The sequence below is a fragment of the Hirundo rustica genome, chromosome Z (genome assembly GCF_015227805.2).
Source record: "Hirundo rustica isolate bHirRus1 chromosome Z, bHirRus1.pri.v3, whole genome shotgun sequence".
Taxonomy (NCBI): Eukaryota; Metazoa; Chordata; class Aves; order Passeriformes; family Hirundinidae; genus Hirundo; species Hirundo rustica.
Window position 1 is genome coordinate 42,696,250 of NC_053488.1, and position 17,760 is coordinate 42,714,009.

At 41.7% G+C, this 17,760-nt stretch overlaps 1 protein-coding gene across 7 annotated transcripts in view; it reads left to right on the plus strand.

The window, feature by feature from the left end:
• Positions 1 to 5,292: 5,292 nt before the first annotated feature.
• SPIN1 (spindlin 1) overlaps positions 5,293 to 17,760 on the plus strand; it is a 60,284-nt gene continuing 47,816 nt past the window's right edge. The window contains exon 1 of one of the 7 annotated variants that reach the window (XM_040089915.1): positions 5,293 to 5,492. The gene's annotated coding sequence lies outside the window, so the exon portion shown is untranslated. Of the gene's footprint in view, positions 5,493 to 7,419; positions 7,503 to 7,551; positions 7,721 to 7,817; positions 7,951 to 8,383; positions 8,631 to 17,760 lie in introns of those variants that run through there. The other 6 variants (XM_040089914.2, XM_040089911.2, XM_040089910.2 and 3 more) reach the window with 6 other exon arrangements.

The following is a 17,760-nucleotide window of genomic DNA, read 5'->3' on the forward strand; positions in this document are numbered from 1 at the left end:
ATATTTTTCTGTTTTAAAAGAATGTTGGGTTAATATCTGTGATTCTTCTCTCCAAGCACATTTCTTACACTCTTTCCCCTTCAGTAGTTTATCATTCCTTGACAATTAGTAATAGATCATTCAATTGTAAAAGGGATTTAACTAATAATGTCTTGGGTTGCCAATGCAATATCAAACCAAAAGTGTGTTGTTGTATTCTTCTAGAATGGTTTATTTTTGCCTTCCCTATATTTCATGTGGTAATGGTTTACCCCAGCTTTTGTATACTCCCTTTTGCTCCCTATATAGTTATTCCACACCCTTCCTTGTCCATCATCTAAACCCTGCCTAAACTCCCTGACAGTTACTGTAAAACCTATCCCTTTTATCCAGAAAGTTCTATGTCTGTTATGTATCCTTTGAAACCCCACTGGACTCTGTAACACAATCCCTCCAACAGATAAACCCTATTGGTTTCCCAAATTATACCATCCTCCCCTCTCCTCCTCCCCAGTTGCATCCCATTGGTTAATTGTTTAGATCAACCCCTATTACACCCCCTGCATAAAACCCCGTGCACAGAAGTGCTCCAGGCCTTTTCTTCCCTTGTGAACCCATTCACAATAAACACGTGGATTTACTTGAAAGAAGGTCCCTTCAAATTCTTTGTCCTGATCCTTGTAGACTCCAAAGGCTAAAGGAGTGTGCCTCTGCTCCTACAGGTTCCGTGCATCCTAAGGCTTTGCCGTAGGAGCACGATTTGTCACTCCTTGTGGAGATGCTGGGGTGCTGAGCTAGCTTATTCACCCTGAAAGCCAAGAAGGAATCCACAGTGTGTATTCTATTGCCATCTGCTTAAACTGGGTGGGGAGGTGTTTTTCTTTTCTTTATCTCTTGTATACCCCATTCCTCATAACTCTGGGGAGGGGGCAAGAAGCTTCGGTTAATGGGCTGGCTGTTAAAACCAGGTGAGGCAGTGTTCTTTATTTCTTCCATGACCCATCCTCCCTCCAGGAGAAATACCTGCTGCTAATGGGCTATTAAGGCTCACTGTATGACTGATAAAATTATATCACCCCCTTGTGAGATGCTCCACTCAGTGAGAGGAGCCAAGCATTCCTACCTGGATAAAACCTGGGATTCAGAACACCAGGAGAACCTGTTTGCACTAGATACCCAGAGGAAGGCCAGACCCATCTCACCAGCACTGGCCCCTTCTACAGGATCATCTCCAACAGAGCCACATCTGACACTCCAGGAGGACTTAACTGGATTGCTACCAACACCCTCACCAGCAGGGAGTCAGATCATATTCTGAATCTGTCAATGTTAGATTATTTGTACTACTACACTTTTACTTTTAATATTACTAGAAAAGAACTGTAATTCCTATTCCCATATCTTTGCCTGAAAGCTCCTAGATTTTAAAATTATAATAATTCGGAGCGGGGGGTTTTACATTCGTCATTCCAAGGGAGGCTCTGGCTCTTCCTGGCAGACACCTGTCTTTCAAAACCAAGACACTACACTAGTAAAAATGAAGACTTTTGTTAATAGTAAGAAAAATGTAATCATGAATTGAGAGTGAGCTATAGGAAAAATAATTAATTTAGCTTAAAAATCTTCATTATCAGACCTCTAAAATTTCAGTTAGTTGCTTCAAACTGAAGTTCTGATTTAGTTAATTTTAAACATTTCTTGTTTTTTACTTTTTATATGTGTTTCAATTCTAACCAGATTCATTGTAAGCCAGTCCTAGAAATTAAACACATTGATCAGAAGTCACTCTCTCTGTTAGCATATGATAGAAACCTCTGATAGATGCTGAGCTTCATTTTTCTAATAGCTGGAGAATCTCTTTAGGCTGAGCTTCATTCACCACACTGTGATATACACATAGATTAATTACAAAACCCACCAGTTCTAATATAAATCACCAGTGTTTGAACCTTATTGTTGTTTTACTTATATTGTTAGAAGACTGGTATTTGGTTCCGGTAGATGTGATACTACACAAATGTTGCAACTATGCCATTCAGCACACACATTAGGAGGCCTCTGTTTCTTTTAATTTTAAATAACTTCTGTATCAGCTTTCTAACAACTTGCTTGGAACAGACAGATTTACCAGAGAGTCAATTAAAGCTACACTTTAATACAGCAATTAAGTCCATTTAGTCCCTTAAAGAAAATGAAAAGAACAGGCAGACTGATCCAAGGATGTGGATTCAAAGTCAGGCTCAGACACAAGATGTCATTCCTCCTTCAAATTCACAAGCGAAGGTTTTCCCACTTGGTTTCCAAGAGTTCTTGATCCTACCATCAAGTCAATAGTCAATGTATTTCTTCTGGACTTAAGGCTGATTCTTCGTAGGCTATGAGGATGTTGAAAAAGAAAATGTTTCTGGAACTGGAGGGAAGCTGGTTCCTACCCAAAGCATCTCAACAGCATTCAAAGCTTGTGGGAGTTTTCAGCTGTTCAGTTCCAAAAGAACCTAAGCAGCACTTAGAGCATTACAAAATTCTAAGAAGTTTTTGTACAACACTTTATAAAAACCTAGGATACTAATAACTGGATTAAGCGGCTTTTTGAGCTCACAATATGATGGCCTCAAATTGAATTCTTCATGACTGTTAAGATACTCTTAAGGAAGCCAAAATAAGAGTGTTTTATGGGTCTCAAGGAATTAAAGTTTCTTTGTCTTATTCTGTAACATAAAAAGGTCACATTATGTCGTGTTATACTTGCCAAGCTCCAATGGAAGGCTTTCCAGCCTAATGGAACCAAAAAGCTAGGAGTACAAACAACAGTTCACCAAGGTCATCAGGACTGTGTGAAGAACTTGCAAACTGTGCTTTTTTTAGCAGGGAATTTTGAAATGTTCACCTACCCTTTTTTTTGTTTGTTTGTTGTTTGTTTGTTTGTTTCCTTGGTTCATAGATGACAAGAAGGAGACAAATTTAAAGGAATACTTCTGAAGGAACTACTCCTCCCGCATTTGAAGAAATACTGTTGTGTCTCTTCCATAAGGAAGACTATTTAATACAAAATGTAGTAATTGTGTTTGCTTTTGTCAGCATGTGAGGGGCTGTATTGGTCACAAATACTTTGCCTAGCCACATGAAATGCTAATTAGTTGTCAGCTAGCTGCACAATCCTGGTCTTCTCTGTACAGACATGACCACCAACATTTCCTCAGAAAAACAGAATGGACACAAGAGCTCCAAGCTTGTGCCAAGGAATCTACAGATTCACAGTCCAGCTGAAGCAGAAGTTCAGATCCAAAGCTGCAAGGGTTACACAATTCAATCTGCACTGTCCTGTCTACAGTCAGGCAGGAGCTCTTAGCAATTCAGAAGGAAGAACAAATAGCCTTGATGGGCAGTCATTTTAAAGAGCTTCTCAATCAAGTGATCTCCCATGCCTCAGGGATCATCACACCTCAGATGGAGCTAGGAATGGGTTGATAGAACTAAGGATCCTTTTCTATGAGGGTTTTCCAAGGTAATGGGTCTCCCATTCTTCCCAAGAGAAGAAAACAACTACTACCACGCTGACACACCTCAGGATTAACAGTAGTTACCGTTTTCCTTTTAAATTCCTCCTCCCACCTCCAACAGTATAACAAGACTATAATGTCAGCAGTGTATGCCGGATTGAAAGCAGTTTTTGCTTCTGAGACAGCAGAAACTACTTTGTTGATTTCACATGTGGTCTGGTGACTTCAGGAACAAGACCTCAATGGACTCAAACACTATTTCATTAAAAAGGCAGCTACATCCCATTTATGTTCTGTCCATAAATGAGAAACAAGCGCCTGTGGTACAATGTGAAGGCTTCTGGGTGGGCATGGTAACTGGAGCTTTTGGCAATGCACATTTTGGTCTGGCTTCCTGGGTACTTAGAAACATCTAAACTGACAAAGTGCAAGAAGTCTGGAATTGGTTCTTATGTACTCTGGCCTAAATGGAAGCCTCAGACCAAGTATAACAGAGACACCTTCCCATTGCGACAGAGGGTTCAGAAAAGACCCCCTTGCTTTCTGAACTCCTTCTCAGAGAGAAGTCTAGGTGTGGCTGTATCAAATCCTAGTCACAGACTTAATCAATAATTATGTCTAAAGAACTGCATAGGTGTGACTGAACCTTTATATGATTTTGTCCTGCAAGATTGAGGATGACAAACCAAATACAATTATATGAAGAAAGTAAATCAGTTATTCTAATTGATGATAGTGATTAGACTGAAAGACTTCAGTCAGAACCGTAACTACTATTTGTTAAATCAGTAATTTTGACGCTAGCTTAATAATTATTAAAAGGAGATTGATGTTACTTATCCATACCGATGACCATGGGCAAAGTAACCCTGAGGGGCATCACCACTCAAGGGAGGAATCTCCACATGCACTCCTAGGAGTGTGTTGCAAGTCCCTGCTGTAAGAAGAGGAGCTGGGCTTTCATAGTATAAAGGCATTGACTGTCAAATACATGTTTCTAGGCCAGCTGTGTCAGCTCATCAGCCTTTAGCTCAGCACCTTTAAATCGATTACAGTATAATCACTTGCTGGATTCTTTACTAGGATCTTTGTCTGCAGCCTCTTCAACAATGTCAGTTGCTGTCAGAACACTGTTTTTCACATCCTCAGAATGTTTAGTTTTAGGATTAAAGACTCAGGCTGGTTTCAGCATTCTTCAAAACTAAAAGCAGCATGAGCCCCTTCTCTATCACTGATAACTTTTACAAATAGGGTAAGGCTGGAGCTGCTTTAACCCCACTTAAGCAGAGCATCCTGCTACAGTCAATGACAGCTCAAAAGAACAAATACATCCTAGTGCCATTAAATTATTTCAGAAAAATAATACTGCAGGCACTACTGCTAAGCTGTTACTTAATATCCTTCCATGATGGAGAACACTCCACACCATATATTCAGATATCGGTAGTCTCTCTGAACAGTCAATGGACTGTTGGATACTCATAACCAGAAAATAGGATCCCTCAAGGATCTGTAGGCAGATGAGTACTGTTTAATGTCTTCATCAGTGTCAAAGACAGTGAGATCAAGTGCATATCTGCATATCAGCATATCTGCAAACAACACCAGGCTGAATGGTGCAACTGATCCAACTAAGGTATAAGTTACCATCCTTAAGGACCTGGACAAGCTCAACAAGTGGGCCCATGTGAATATAATGAGGTTTAACAAGACCAAGTGCAAGGCGCTACACCTGGGTCGGGACAACCCCCAGTATCAATCCAGGCTGTAGGATGAACATGTCAAAAGCAGCCCTGTGAGAAGGACTTGGGTGTGCTGGTGGGTGAGGGGATGGACATGACTCAGCCATGGGCACTCCCAGCCCAGAAAGCCAAATGTTTCCTGGGCTGCGTCCAAAGCAGTGTGGGTAGCAGGGGAGGGAGGGGATTCTGCCCTTATGCTCTGTTCTGGTGAGATCCCACCTGGAACCCTGCATCTAGCTCTGGGGGCCCAGCACAGGAAGGATCTGTTGAGGTGAGTCCAGAGGAGGGATACACAAATGATCAAATGGATGAAGTACCTCTGCTATGAAATGAGGCTGAAGGATTTGTGATGGTGCAGCCTGAGAAAGAGAAGATGCTAGGGAGGCCATATTGAAAAAGAGAAATTACTTTTTTTGTTGTTGTTTTTTGGTGGTGGTGGCATTGTTGTTTGTTTGTTGGGGTTTTGTTTGTTTTTTGTTTTTTCCCTGCTAATTAATGCCTTAGACACAATTTTGTCTGGTATGGCTTACCAAATTTCTTCCTTATGTCCCACTCCATCTAGATCATGCATGCTTCATGAATTAGAAAATACTCCCCATTAGGGCTAAGAAACTATTACTTTTCTCCTAGATGTCCTGGCATCTAATGCCAACAGTTGAAAAGATGACACACACTTATGCTCTGTCAATTGCTGAACAAGTCTAGACTACTTGCAGGTTTTTCATTACTGTTCTCTCAAGTACTGTCTCTCAGCCTGCCAGGGGCATGCAGGACGGCGCTTCAAGAGAGGGTAAGAATTTGTAACTTCTGCTTTTGTTCAGCACTGATTTTTGAAGGCTTCCCCACCTTTTTTCATGTTCTTATTGCACAGATCAACATATTTTCAGGGAACTCCTTTAAGTTTTGAAGGAACTACTTCTTCTTTCTCCCAGTAACGTTGCCTCTTCTAAAATGAGAAGACAATTTCACACAAAATGCAGTTGTTTGCTCGTATTATTTACAAATACCTTCCCTGCTCAGGTGAAGCGCTAGTTTGCCTTCTGGCATCTGCACTACACTCTTGACTTTCTTCAGCACCAAACCTGAAAGAATTCCAGAAGCGTTTGGACAGTGTTCTTAGTGTAATAAATGAAAACGATTCCTGCTAATTGCAACTATATCAATATTTTAGAAAATATTTGTTATAAAGTAATAAAGGAAAAAAAATATATGTGATCAGTGTCACACAGCAGATGGGCCCTTTGGCAGATGTTACATGTGAAAAGTAAGGATGTAGTTTGAGGTAAGCAAGTACTCCAAAGCTGGATTGGCCTTGGGATGGACAAAGTTGGGACTATTCCAAGGTAGGGAGTTTAGGTGGTGGTTTGATCTATGAAATGTACAAATTATTTTTTGGAAGATAACGCTTAGTTATGTAACACAAAACTTGGTGTGCATGCGCAACCGGTAAGGTTATTTAGAGGACACAAGGAAGAAGATGAGCCTTCATCTAAAAAAGACCATCAAAAAGCCAAGGAGACCCCCTAACAACAAGTGGAGTATGTGCTATGTAGTATAGTGAGGTAGATCTCAAGAATAGGAGGGGATTTACAGGAAATATTAACAAATATGCATCAGCATACAGTATGTAAGTTGGTTGGATTGCTTTTTGTTTGTACGTGAGGTAGGGTGAAAAGCCCCCTTCATATACCCCAGCTGATTTTGCTAATGCTTTATCTGAACCTTAATTATCTTTAATCACTGCCAAATTTTTTTGCACATGCTTGATTAGAACATGCCGCTCAAAATTGCTGCTAAATTCAACTTTGTTATTTATTAAATTAGGCACATAGAGCTTCATTTATAACACTCTTGACCTTCTTCTGTACCAAACCTGAAAGAATTCAAGAAGCATTTGAACAGTGTTCTTAGGCACATGGTGTAACTCCTGGGCATGTCCCGTGCAGGGGTGGGAGTTGGACTCCGTGATTCTTGCGGGCCCCTCCCAGCACAGGACATTCAGAGACGGTTCGGTGATCCTCCGTGCACGCAGAGGGCTGGACGCTGACCTAGGGTACCTCGGGAGGACACGCCGTGCGCCAGAATCACCCGACGGCCCAGCCGCTGACCCACGCCCGGCCGGGAGGGGCTCCCCCCACGCCCGCCGCAGTCGGGGCGGCGCACTGCGCCTGCGCGCCAGCGGGGAGGGGAGGAGAGGAGGGGGCAGCGCGGGGGAGGAGGGCGGGCCCCGGCCCTGTGTTTTGAACGGCGCGATGCGGGCGGCTCACTATTTGGCAGGAAGGTGAGGAGGCCTCCATCCTGGCGGCGGAGCTCGCGTAGGGAGAGGGGGATCCAAATGTGGCAGAGGCGACCTGGAGGCAGCAGCGGCGGCGGAGGGGGACAAGCGAGACGAGGAGAGCGGCCGTTCCCGCCGCCGCTGCTGCCGCCGCCGCAGAGAAGCTGAGCGGCCCGGCTGGGAGCGGCAGCTCTGGCACCCCCGGGCGCCCGCCCCGCCGGCAGGTGAGCGACCGGGGCGAGGGAGGGGACGGGGGAGCGCAGCCCGTCGCGCCGCCCTTGGCCTGGCCCGGCCCAGTACCGGGCAGAGCCGGAGGGAGTCGCTGTGGGGGGGGACCGGCGCTCCCAGCCCGGCCGCGCCTCGATTCCCTCGGGGCTCTCGCATCGTGGATCCCCCGCCCTCCCCACCCGGAAGCCGCGGGCAGCATCGGGGCCGCGGGGTCTCCGCTTTGGAGGTGTCGTCTCTGTTCTCCCTTCCCCCGCAAGCTCCCCGGCTGCTTGGCAACCCCCCCGCCCTTCCGGGCTTCGGGGCTCCGCCGCCCTCCCTCGGCACGGCCCGGCGCCGCATTCATCCGTAGGGGGAGCGGTGTCCTCCCCCTTTCCCCGCTGCGGAGCTATTGTGTGCGGGCTGGGGCCCGCCGAGGGGCTGCTGGCGGTTAAGCCTTTCCCGGGGGAGGTGGAGGCGGGAAACCGGGACGCAGGGGGCGTGAGGGCGGCGGGGGAGCCGGGGCCGCGGGAGACAGCGCCGGCGCGGTGTGTGTGCGCCCCGCTCGCTCTGCGCTGCTGCGATCCTTTGTCTGTGCTGCTTTCCCCTCCTCCCTCGCTCCTTTTCTCCCTCCTCCCTTCCCGCGTTCCCCTCTCCCAGGCTCCAAGCGCTGCTGCAGCTGCAGGTTTGTAAATACTGGACCAACACACATACACAGATACAACATGGCTGACGCTCGCCCTGCTCCTCCACCAGGGTCTCCGCCTTCTCCCTCAGCCTCCGCTGCTTAGCCGCTCCGTCGTGTAGGCTTTTGTTTCTTACCCCCTCCCCCTTCATCGCCCATTTAAAAAAAAAAAAAAAAAACAAAAAAAAAACCAACCAATTCACCTTCCTACCTTCCTTATTTGCGCGCATGGCGGGATTTCAAGGGTAAGGATCCTCGCTTTGGAAGCTTTCTCCTTTCGTTTTGCTGTTTACAACAAAATGAAACCTAAAATCAGAGGTGATTTGGGAACCTGTGCAAGGCCTGCGGCGAGGGAGGAAGGGAGGGAAGGAGGGGGAACTGTGTGAGCCCCGCTGAGAGAGGCTTGACTGGAATGTGCGTATCTTTTTCTCGTATTGGGTGGGGGGAGATTGATGCACCAAAGTGCCGGTATAGATGAAATACTGTGTTACACTTGGCAGAATGAACTAGGGCCTTTTCTTTCATTTCAGGGCATAATTCGGTATAAGGGGTCGACTCTGTGCAGTCACATTTAAAAGATCTGAACTGGTTATGTCAGAATAGGCATTGTGTAGGTAAAACCCGTAGCATAGACGTTTTGGATTTTTTGTATTTCCTGTATTTCCTTGTTAGTATCTGTAACTGCTTGCAAAACATGGGAGTACAAAACCAGAATTTACACTTGTCAGGTCTTCGTGTTGCTAGCTTTCTGTCACAGATTATTTTGCCCTTGTGATGACAATAGTACAAACCGAAGCATTTCCTTTTTCCTAGAAGGAGTGCTTTCAGATTTTTTTTTTTTTTTTTTTTGGTAGTTGTTGCTTTTTTATTTGTTTGGGGTTTTGTGAAAAAGGCATATTAAGTGAGCTCCCAATGGAAAACAAGACAGCATGCTTTTGACCTCTTTACTAGTGTAGGGCAGATGCTTAGTTCAGTACCCTACACCTCAGTTCCTCAGAGCACCCCCTTCTGGCTTTGATGAATATGGTTTCTTTTTTGCTGCTTGTGACGTAAAATCAAAACACTTGAAGGTAGTTCAAGCATATCTAAAGTGATCTGCCATGAAACGGTTTTATTTCTAGCTTGTAAATTAAGAGTGAACGCTGAAGGTGTGAAGACATGATACTTTATGTTTGCTTTCTAGACATGTTACTGTAATTTGAAGTAAGTGTTTAATTTTTCAAGGATCATACTTAAAGACATGGTCTTTATTTATACACATGGATAGCCATAGTTTCTGAGCACTGGATTTAAGTAACAAATGCCCTAGCTATGTCATCTTTTGTCTGCTTTGCTTTAGAAGCTTCTTATGGAGAAGCATTGGAATGGCATAACCTTGCAGCTTTTACTGAGATAGAAATATGCTAATTAAATATTGTATACTTTTGTTTATATATATATACATAATGGAAGAAGTATATGCATACTTCTTTCTTTCCATCCCCATTAATAAGCGCTGATTAGCAAACATTGATTATGGAGAATATAATATATAGAAAGAATTTATAATGACATAAACCAATAAGTCATCCAAGTTAAAATAACATTTTGGAGTGCCTGTCTACATCATGGCTTCTGAGGCAACTGTGTTAGGAAAAGTCAAAGCAGAAGTTTATGGCCTTACACATCAGTAGATGCCTGCAGCAGGCAGTTAGGGGGTTTTTTTACATTTTTCAGTCTGAAGGCAATATTGCCTAAACTAGAATAATTTTATCAGTTGTAGTTAAATTGTCCTTTATTTTGATAACTACTGCATTTTGAAATTATGCTCAGCTACTAAAAACATGAAATGCATTGAAGTATGCAACTCCTCCCTCAGAAAAGGCCTTCAGGTACTTAAACCGATTCTTAGTCTGAAGACCAAAGTAAACAAAATAAAAATAAGCCATCCACAACACATCTCTTTAAATAATAGACTTAAAAGTAGTCACATCTGTGTTACATTGCAGTTTTGTTTCTAGAGCTAAATTTTAGTCTGAAAAATTTGTCTCTATTTCATCATCTTGGTGAAGTTTCTTGTCTATAGCATCTTTACTTTAGCTTGTCATTGTATTCTTTTCTGTGACACTCAAAAGATTTTTCTTTCTGTCTTGGTTGTGTTAATTTAGTCAGAAATCAGTATTGTGGGCCTCCATATCCCAAAAGGAGCAGATGTAGTTGAAGAACTTGCCAAATCTCTGTATCTTCACTTAGTGAGGACACTCCAATGTTCTTGCCATTGTGAGTTATGTTAGGCTGTATTCAACCAAATTAAAAACCTGAGGCCAGTAAAACTTTTCTTCAAAAATTGTTTGGCAAATGAGACTGAGGAAAAAGACTGCAAGAAATGCAGTCTCAGTGATCAGTTTGCTGGAATAAGTTAGGAATTAGTAATTTTTTTAAAACCAGGCATGCTTTTCAATAGATCTTTAATCAAGTAAGTCATGGCTCAGTGTAGTTCTAAATATTTATGAAATCACCAAGTCACGTACAGGCCAAAAGGTAATAAACATTTAATGCATTCATACTCAGTACTTTATATTTTCTGAGTCCAAGTATTCTTTCATCCTGTTCTTACCCAGTATCTTTCCTAGCTATGTGTTGCGAGGCTGCACTCTTTGACATGTTCAGATCTGTACCCCTCTAGGTGATGCAAGAGCTGTGTGTTAATGTAATGCATGATTCGCTTAATGTTTGAAAAATTAAATATTTTTAGAAGGATTCTATTTACTGAAGCAAAACACCATTTTTTAATCTTCTTTTTTTCCTTTCCAAACAATGAAGCCTTTTGCTGCAAACTTCTCATCCTTCAAATTTTTTTCTTGTCTCCTTTCCTTTTTTTTTTTCACCACATAATAGAAAGATCAAACTTGATTTCTAGATGGTATAGCATGAGAACATGTTTTCATAGGTGACTAAAACCAATTCAGCAAACTGGTTTAGAAAACTGTCTTCAAAAGCTGTTCATTGAAGCTGAACCAAAAGAGAGAATACTCTTACAGAAGGTTATTTCGTGTTGCGTGGTTAGATAGCTTGTTTCTTACAGCAGGTGTGAGAGAATTTTTTGGTTTGTTGTTTTTTTTGTATTCCTTCTCTTGCTGCTCTTCAGAGGTCAGTGATTTTATGATGGAAGGGTGAATGCTGATCTTTCTTGACAGTGGTTCTCCTTATGAGTATCTCCTGTATATCAAGATGTCTCCCACTTGCTGTCCAGACGTTATCTAGATGTCATTGTGCCACCTACCTTAAAAAAATGAGGAATCTGACTTTGCTTTATGAATGTGTAGACTTCCTTCCATCTACATCCCTGACTTGAATATATGTTGAGATCCTTAAAACAGTGCAGATAAGTGGTTTGTATTTAGCTGTGAACAGTTGATTCCAGAGACAAAGGGGCCTTGTCACTGATCCATTTCAAACAATGCTAAAATAATTTAATTTGAACTGCTTTCATCATGTGGTGGCTGAAGTTAACTTCCTGTTATAGAGTAAAATGTTAATTTGCTAAAGACAAGAAGAATTAAGGAGGTGAACGGATTTGGCTTTCAGGTTGTGGAGCATAGTTCTGCAAATCCAGGTTATTTTTTTTATTATTATTTCTTTCCTGTAATACAGATTATGAAACTGCTGTAAGTCTATGTTATATGAGGTCTTGAATGACTTGGAAACTTCACTACTGTAATGGTTCCACAAAATGAAATGTATAGAACTAGTGGTATCTTCTAGCTGTAACTGATACCTAATAATATTTTAATTTTCGCAGTTATTGCACCTTGGTTGGGATGTTCTTGAAATATTTCATGAAGTTATACTCTTTTTGATAAGACTTAAAAATTCCTAAAACTTGATTAGCACGTTGATTGGGTTGGATTTGAGGTTTTTTTGGCTGGTTGAGGGAGGTTTTTAGTGTGATTTTTTTTTTTAAAATGTTATTGTGAAATATTCCAATACAGTATTCAAGTTCTGTGCCTACAAATACTGGTGAGAGTAGGTGCTTATTTCAAAAGCAGTTCTGTGAATTTCAGTGATTTAGTAAAGACTTGACTTTTGCAGAATGGGTGCTGAACTTAAGACCTTCTGTTCCATATAGTCTTTTGAACAAAATTGAACTGTATCAATTAGCTACTACTTTGTAGTATGGTAAGCTGTTCTAGGTGGTTTATGCCGTCATGCTGGTTTTGCCAAGGTCTGTGAAGTGTCACCAACATAGACTTCAAAAAAACCAGAATGACAACAAAACAAGCAAAACCCAATGCCCAACTTCTTTTCCCATTAACTTATTTGAATCAAATTTAAATGTAAAAGAACTTTGGTAGATTGTGATTTCTTACCCTAGGTGGATAAGGACAGAAAGAGTCATTAGATGTCAGACTTATAGTCCATGTGATTTATTGAAATCAAGTAATTACTTGTTTCAGAACTGTTTCAAATTTTTCCTATTTTTGTGTTTGTTTCCTACGTGGAAGTTGTTGCTAGTTAAGCAGAACTAAAGCAGCTCAAGTCCAGTATACTGTGATTTCAGTTGAAAATTTTAATTGGGGAAATTTTCACCTTTCTAGATTTAATGTTTTGTGAGCTGACTAGCACAAAAATATATATATATATATTCTAGATTAGTTCTCCAGCAAAAATTCTGTCAAATTTTGTTGATAACTTTTCCAGATACCATGACAGACACAGTGTTTGCTGAAGTCTGGAGTTGTGCTTAGGGTTCTTTTAGTAAGCAAAGGTTAAGTATGTGTTATGGACTGGGAAGTATTTATATGTATTCTGCCTATCTGTAACTTACTTCTGGTTTTAATTGTGCACTTAAAAGTGACTGCAGATTAGACCATCTTTCTTCAGTTTTTTAGGAATGATAAAAATTAGTAAAGATAATGCTTCAAATATGGAGTTTGTGTAACTCATAAAATTATACTTGGAAAAGAGTTGACTGATTCTGGACAATAGCTTGCATGTTGTGTTTAATAACAATGTATGTTTTAGACAGTGAGCTAAACATCACAGTGAAGCTAGAATGGGGCAAACAAGTTAGAGATCAATTTACTCCTTTCTCAAAACGTTCCAGTTGCAGTGAGCTTTGTTGAATGGATGTAATTACCTTTTTCTTCAGAAGTTCTTTGTCTTGTTGGTGAAAGATGACCTACAAACCCATTAATTGGTTGTTCAGGTGTCAGTAGAACTATAAATGAGATATTGTGGTGCTGAGATTTTGTGAGATATGATAGGCTAAAATATGTAGTCTGACAAGTATGCCTTCAAAAGCAGGTTAACAGTAGATTCTGACTTTTATGTGACATCACAGAAATCTGGTTTTGAGTGCTTTTAGGGTTAAGGGATATGCAGGTGTTCAGTATACTTGGAAACCACAGCTTGTTGCATATTCTTACGGTTTTATGTTGATAGGTGGAGCAGCTGGCCTCTGGGTCATCTCTCCCTGTTGCTGAAGGGAGGAATGAATAAGCGCAGAAGTCTTCAGTTCCTAGACTGCAGGAGTGCATCTCAGTTGAATTACATCTCTGTCTTCTGCACTTCCATTTTGTCAGTAAAGCATACATACTGTTAGATGCTGCACAGAAGACGAGAGGGCAAGCAGAGTTTGTTTCTGTTTGAGTTTGCGGGCATTTTACTCCTGCCTTCAGTTGTATCTATGTTTAAAGACAGTGTCTGCTAAGGAAGACAGGAGTCTCCCTTGGAATGCAAATTATGATGCCCTTCCCTCTGAAGTGTTATAATTTTGAAATTAAAGAGGCTTTCAGGCAAAAATATGAGAAATGGAGTAACAGTTCTTTACTAGTGTGTGTAACAAGGCAAACGAACAGTGGCAGTAACAACAAACGAGCAGAACACCCAGTGAAGTATCTTCCCGCTCTTGAAGTGCTTTCCCTGTTGGGGCCGTTATGGTTGCAGCCGGCAGGGGGCGCCGGTGGCTCCCGGCGGGCAGGTCGGATGCCATGGTTCCCCCGGCCTGCAGGGGGCGCTGTGGCGCGGGCCCGGCCATCTCTCTCCATGAAGACAGCGACGGATGCAGCCGGCCGAAGGGGTGGAGAAGGGGTTTCCTTTAAAAACGGCCCGGGGCAGCCGATCCTGGTGTCCCCTCTGGAAAGCAAAAGGAACTGCAGCAGGGAACTCAGAGCAGGGAGGGCAGGGATGAGCGAGTCCCAGAGTGGTGGGTGATATGTATCAGAAACTTCACAGCTGTAGCTGGAACCACAGGGTGTTCTGGCAGGCAGGATGTGCAGAGCTACAGTGTAGTGAAAACTCAGAACAGTGGCAAAAAACTCCACAAAAGGGTGGGGGTGGGGAAGCAGCAGCCCGGCTTTGAGCAGGGCGGGGAAAAGGCTCCCTGAGAGAGGAAAGGGCTTGAGTTCCACGGTTTTCTCCTGAGGCACCCCAGCAGATGATGAAAAGTCCCTTTTTTAGTGAGGTGGGTGATCATAAGGTCCCAGTTCAGTGGCTGCTCTCACAAGCAGAAGCTCAGCCCATGGCAGAAGAATGAGGGCCGGGCTGGGCTCCAACAGCGGCAGTGAATTCCCTTCTTCAAGCAGCAGCTCTAACTGTCCTCCAAAGCCGAGTGCAAGACAGCTAGGAGCTGCCCCAGCCCCTTTTTGCAGCACAATTCTCGAGGCGTCTCTGCCCTTCCCAGAGAAACTCCAGAGCTGGACCCCTCCCCTGAGCTGTGGCCATTTCTCTTGTCTCTCCTAAGTACCAGTAGTTATAGTCTCCTAGCAAAACGTATGAGAGAAGACTCCCTGAGAGAAAGAAACAAAAGAAAGAATCTTAAAACCCCAGCTCTGTGTTTACAGTCTTACACCTGTGACTTGTACAGAAAGAGATCAGACAGGTTAATGTTACTTACTGCCGCTAGGGATATGTGGCTGCATTAACAGCGGATGAAAAGTACATTTTCAAATGCTGTAACCTTGGTGGCTAATCAGCAGTGAAGAACTGAGTTTACTGGATTTGTTTGATGCAAGTTTTTTTGTTTTGCTCTTAGGTATAATTTAATTGAAGAAGGGGAAATGATGGTGTGCATAAACATCCCAAGTTTTGGTTGTACTTAAGCATCTAATCACATTTCTAGGAGAGTTTATATTTGTGTGGGGTTGGTGCAATATGGCACTGACATAAGCAAAAAAGGCAGAGTTGTAGTTGTTGTAGTTGTTGTGCTTTGATTATCTTCAGGACAGACTTCTAGAAGGCCTCACCTGATTTTATGGGGAAGAATATCCTGCTTCCTGAGATCCTGTTTGCTGGAAGATACATCACTTTTTCTCTTCTTCAGTTTCTGTATTTCTCCTCTGCTGCCCAACTGAGTAGGCTCAACTTTGTTTCAAGGACCATAAGACAATTTAGTCCTCCCTGCAAATATGCATGTGCATTTCCAAAAGGGAAGAGGGGTGTGTGTGTTTTTGGGAGGATTGCTGTTATTACCAATACGCAGGTTAATGCAGAATCTCAGGAAATATACTTAAATGTTTATTAGTGAATCTAGTTCAGATCAGACATAAAACTTTCCAGAGAGAAAATGAGATTATAAAGAAAAAGTAAAAAGACTACATTTACCTGTTGCTGCTGCTGCTGGAAGTTCTACCTCCAAGTTCTATCATAATTAATTTACTTTTTCATTTAATTTCCATTTGTGCTGCATGCGCAGTGCAGTAGTTTTAGAGCAGCATTTTGAATACAACTTGCCACCAAAGTAAGAAGGAAAGCAGGTTTACTGTGGATCAGACACAGTATGGTAGAGAACAAGTAATTCCAAGGTGATTATTGTTCTGGAAGCCTTGACATCATTTTGTTACCTTTCTGCAGCTAGAGAATGAGAACAACATAGTGGTTTAAGTCAGCTGTACTCAAACGCATACAGATGTTGTCTTAAAGTTCATTTCTTCACAGTCCAGTAAATAATTTCCCAGAGTAAGTTGAAATAGTTTGTCATTTGTTTAAATACTCCAGATCTACTAATTTGTTTCATGAGTATGCAGATATGATATTAAAATCAGAACTAATATTTTGTGCATTTTTCTTATGTGCTTTTTAAGAAATACTAGTTGTATAAGGATTGGTGTGTTCCGATGTCTTCACAGCTTTTAGGGAGAGTCACTGGTTTCACAGTTGAACTTTTTCTGTTGTCCTGCTTCTAACCAACAGTTGCTCACATGAACACACTCTTACGCAGGATGTTGTTTCACCAAAAGTGTGAAAAGACTGTACTCAAGCAAAGAAGATACTGTGTTATGTCACAGTGATGGTGGTTCTCAGAGAAGAATATATGATTGGTAGTTTAATAAGGTACCATTGCCTTTGATGAAGAATCCAATGCTGACTACGGTATTCAAATTAATACTGCAAATATATGATATAAATTCTACAGCTAGTTTCTCTTCTTTAAAGGAAGAGTTTTTCTTCTTTCACTGACCCTCCAGACTTACAGAAACCAGAGTAGTTAGCTGCAATTAGAGATCATATAATACAATGCTGAATTTTGTTTTCAGGGACTTGCTGTTATGCAGATTGCAGATTTGACATCTATTGCAGCTATTCACCATTTAAATGTGGTAATCTTTTTAGGCCAAGATTTTTAGACAGTAAATGAATACTCTCCAGCTGATCTGGAAAAACGAACATCTCATTTTTCGTTAGTAGCCATGGCAAGAGACTGCCATTCTTAAGAGCAAATGTTTTCATTTTAGTGGTTTATAATTCCACTGTAGACAGTTACATTAATGCATTTAGGAACTGATTTAATATAAGCTAAAATAGCTGAATGTGAAGAAAATAGGTAAGACAAATTAAGTTTAGAACTATTCAGTGTTTTCAAACTGTGGATTAAAGCTAAGAGATCATTTTCTCTGAATCCTTTTTTCGGTTTTGTTTTTTCGGGTTTGGTTTGGTTGGTTTTTTTCCCCCCCGTAGTCATTGCAGAGATAGGATGAAAAATGCTATTGATTTGAATTGTCTAACTATGTCTATATGCTTTTTTTAAAACCAGTTGTGTAGTGAGAAATTTTCTTATGTTTGTAATGTGAGTTTAGTACCTATCACTGTGATCATGCTTCAGTTTGCAAAAGTGGTATTGTTTGCTCCTTCATTGCAGTAATTCCCAGAAAAATTATCCATTTTCTTCTGACTAGAAGAGGCCAAAGTTTATCAGTATTTTCACTCTAATTCTTCTTGCTGCTGTCAGCTGATTTAAGAAAAGAGAGCTGTGTTTTTATTAGAGTAGGAGCAATCAGTGTGTGTGTCCAGTGGAAACCCAAGCTAATATCTGATTTATTAAAGACTGTCTTTTATGGTTGTAGCTACTGTAATGGTTATGGGAGAAATTTGGATACATGTGTCTCAAATCTGTGA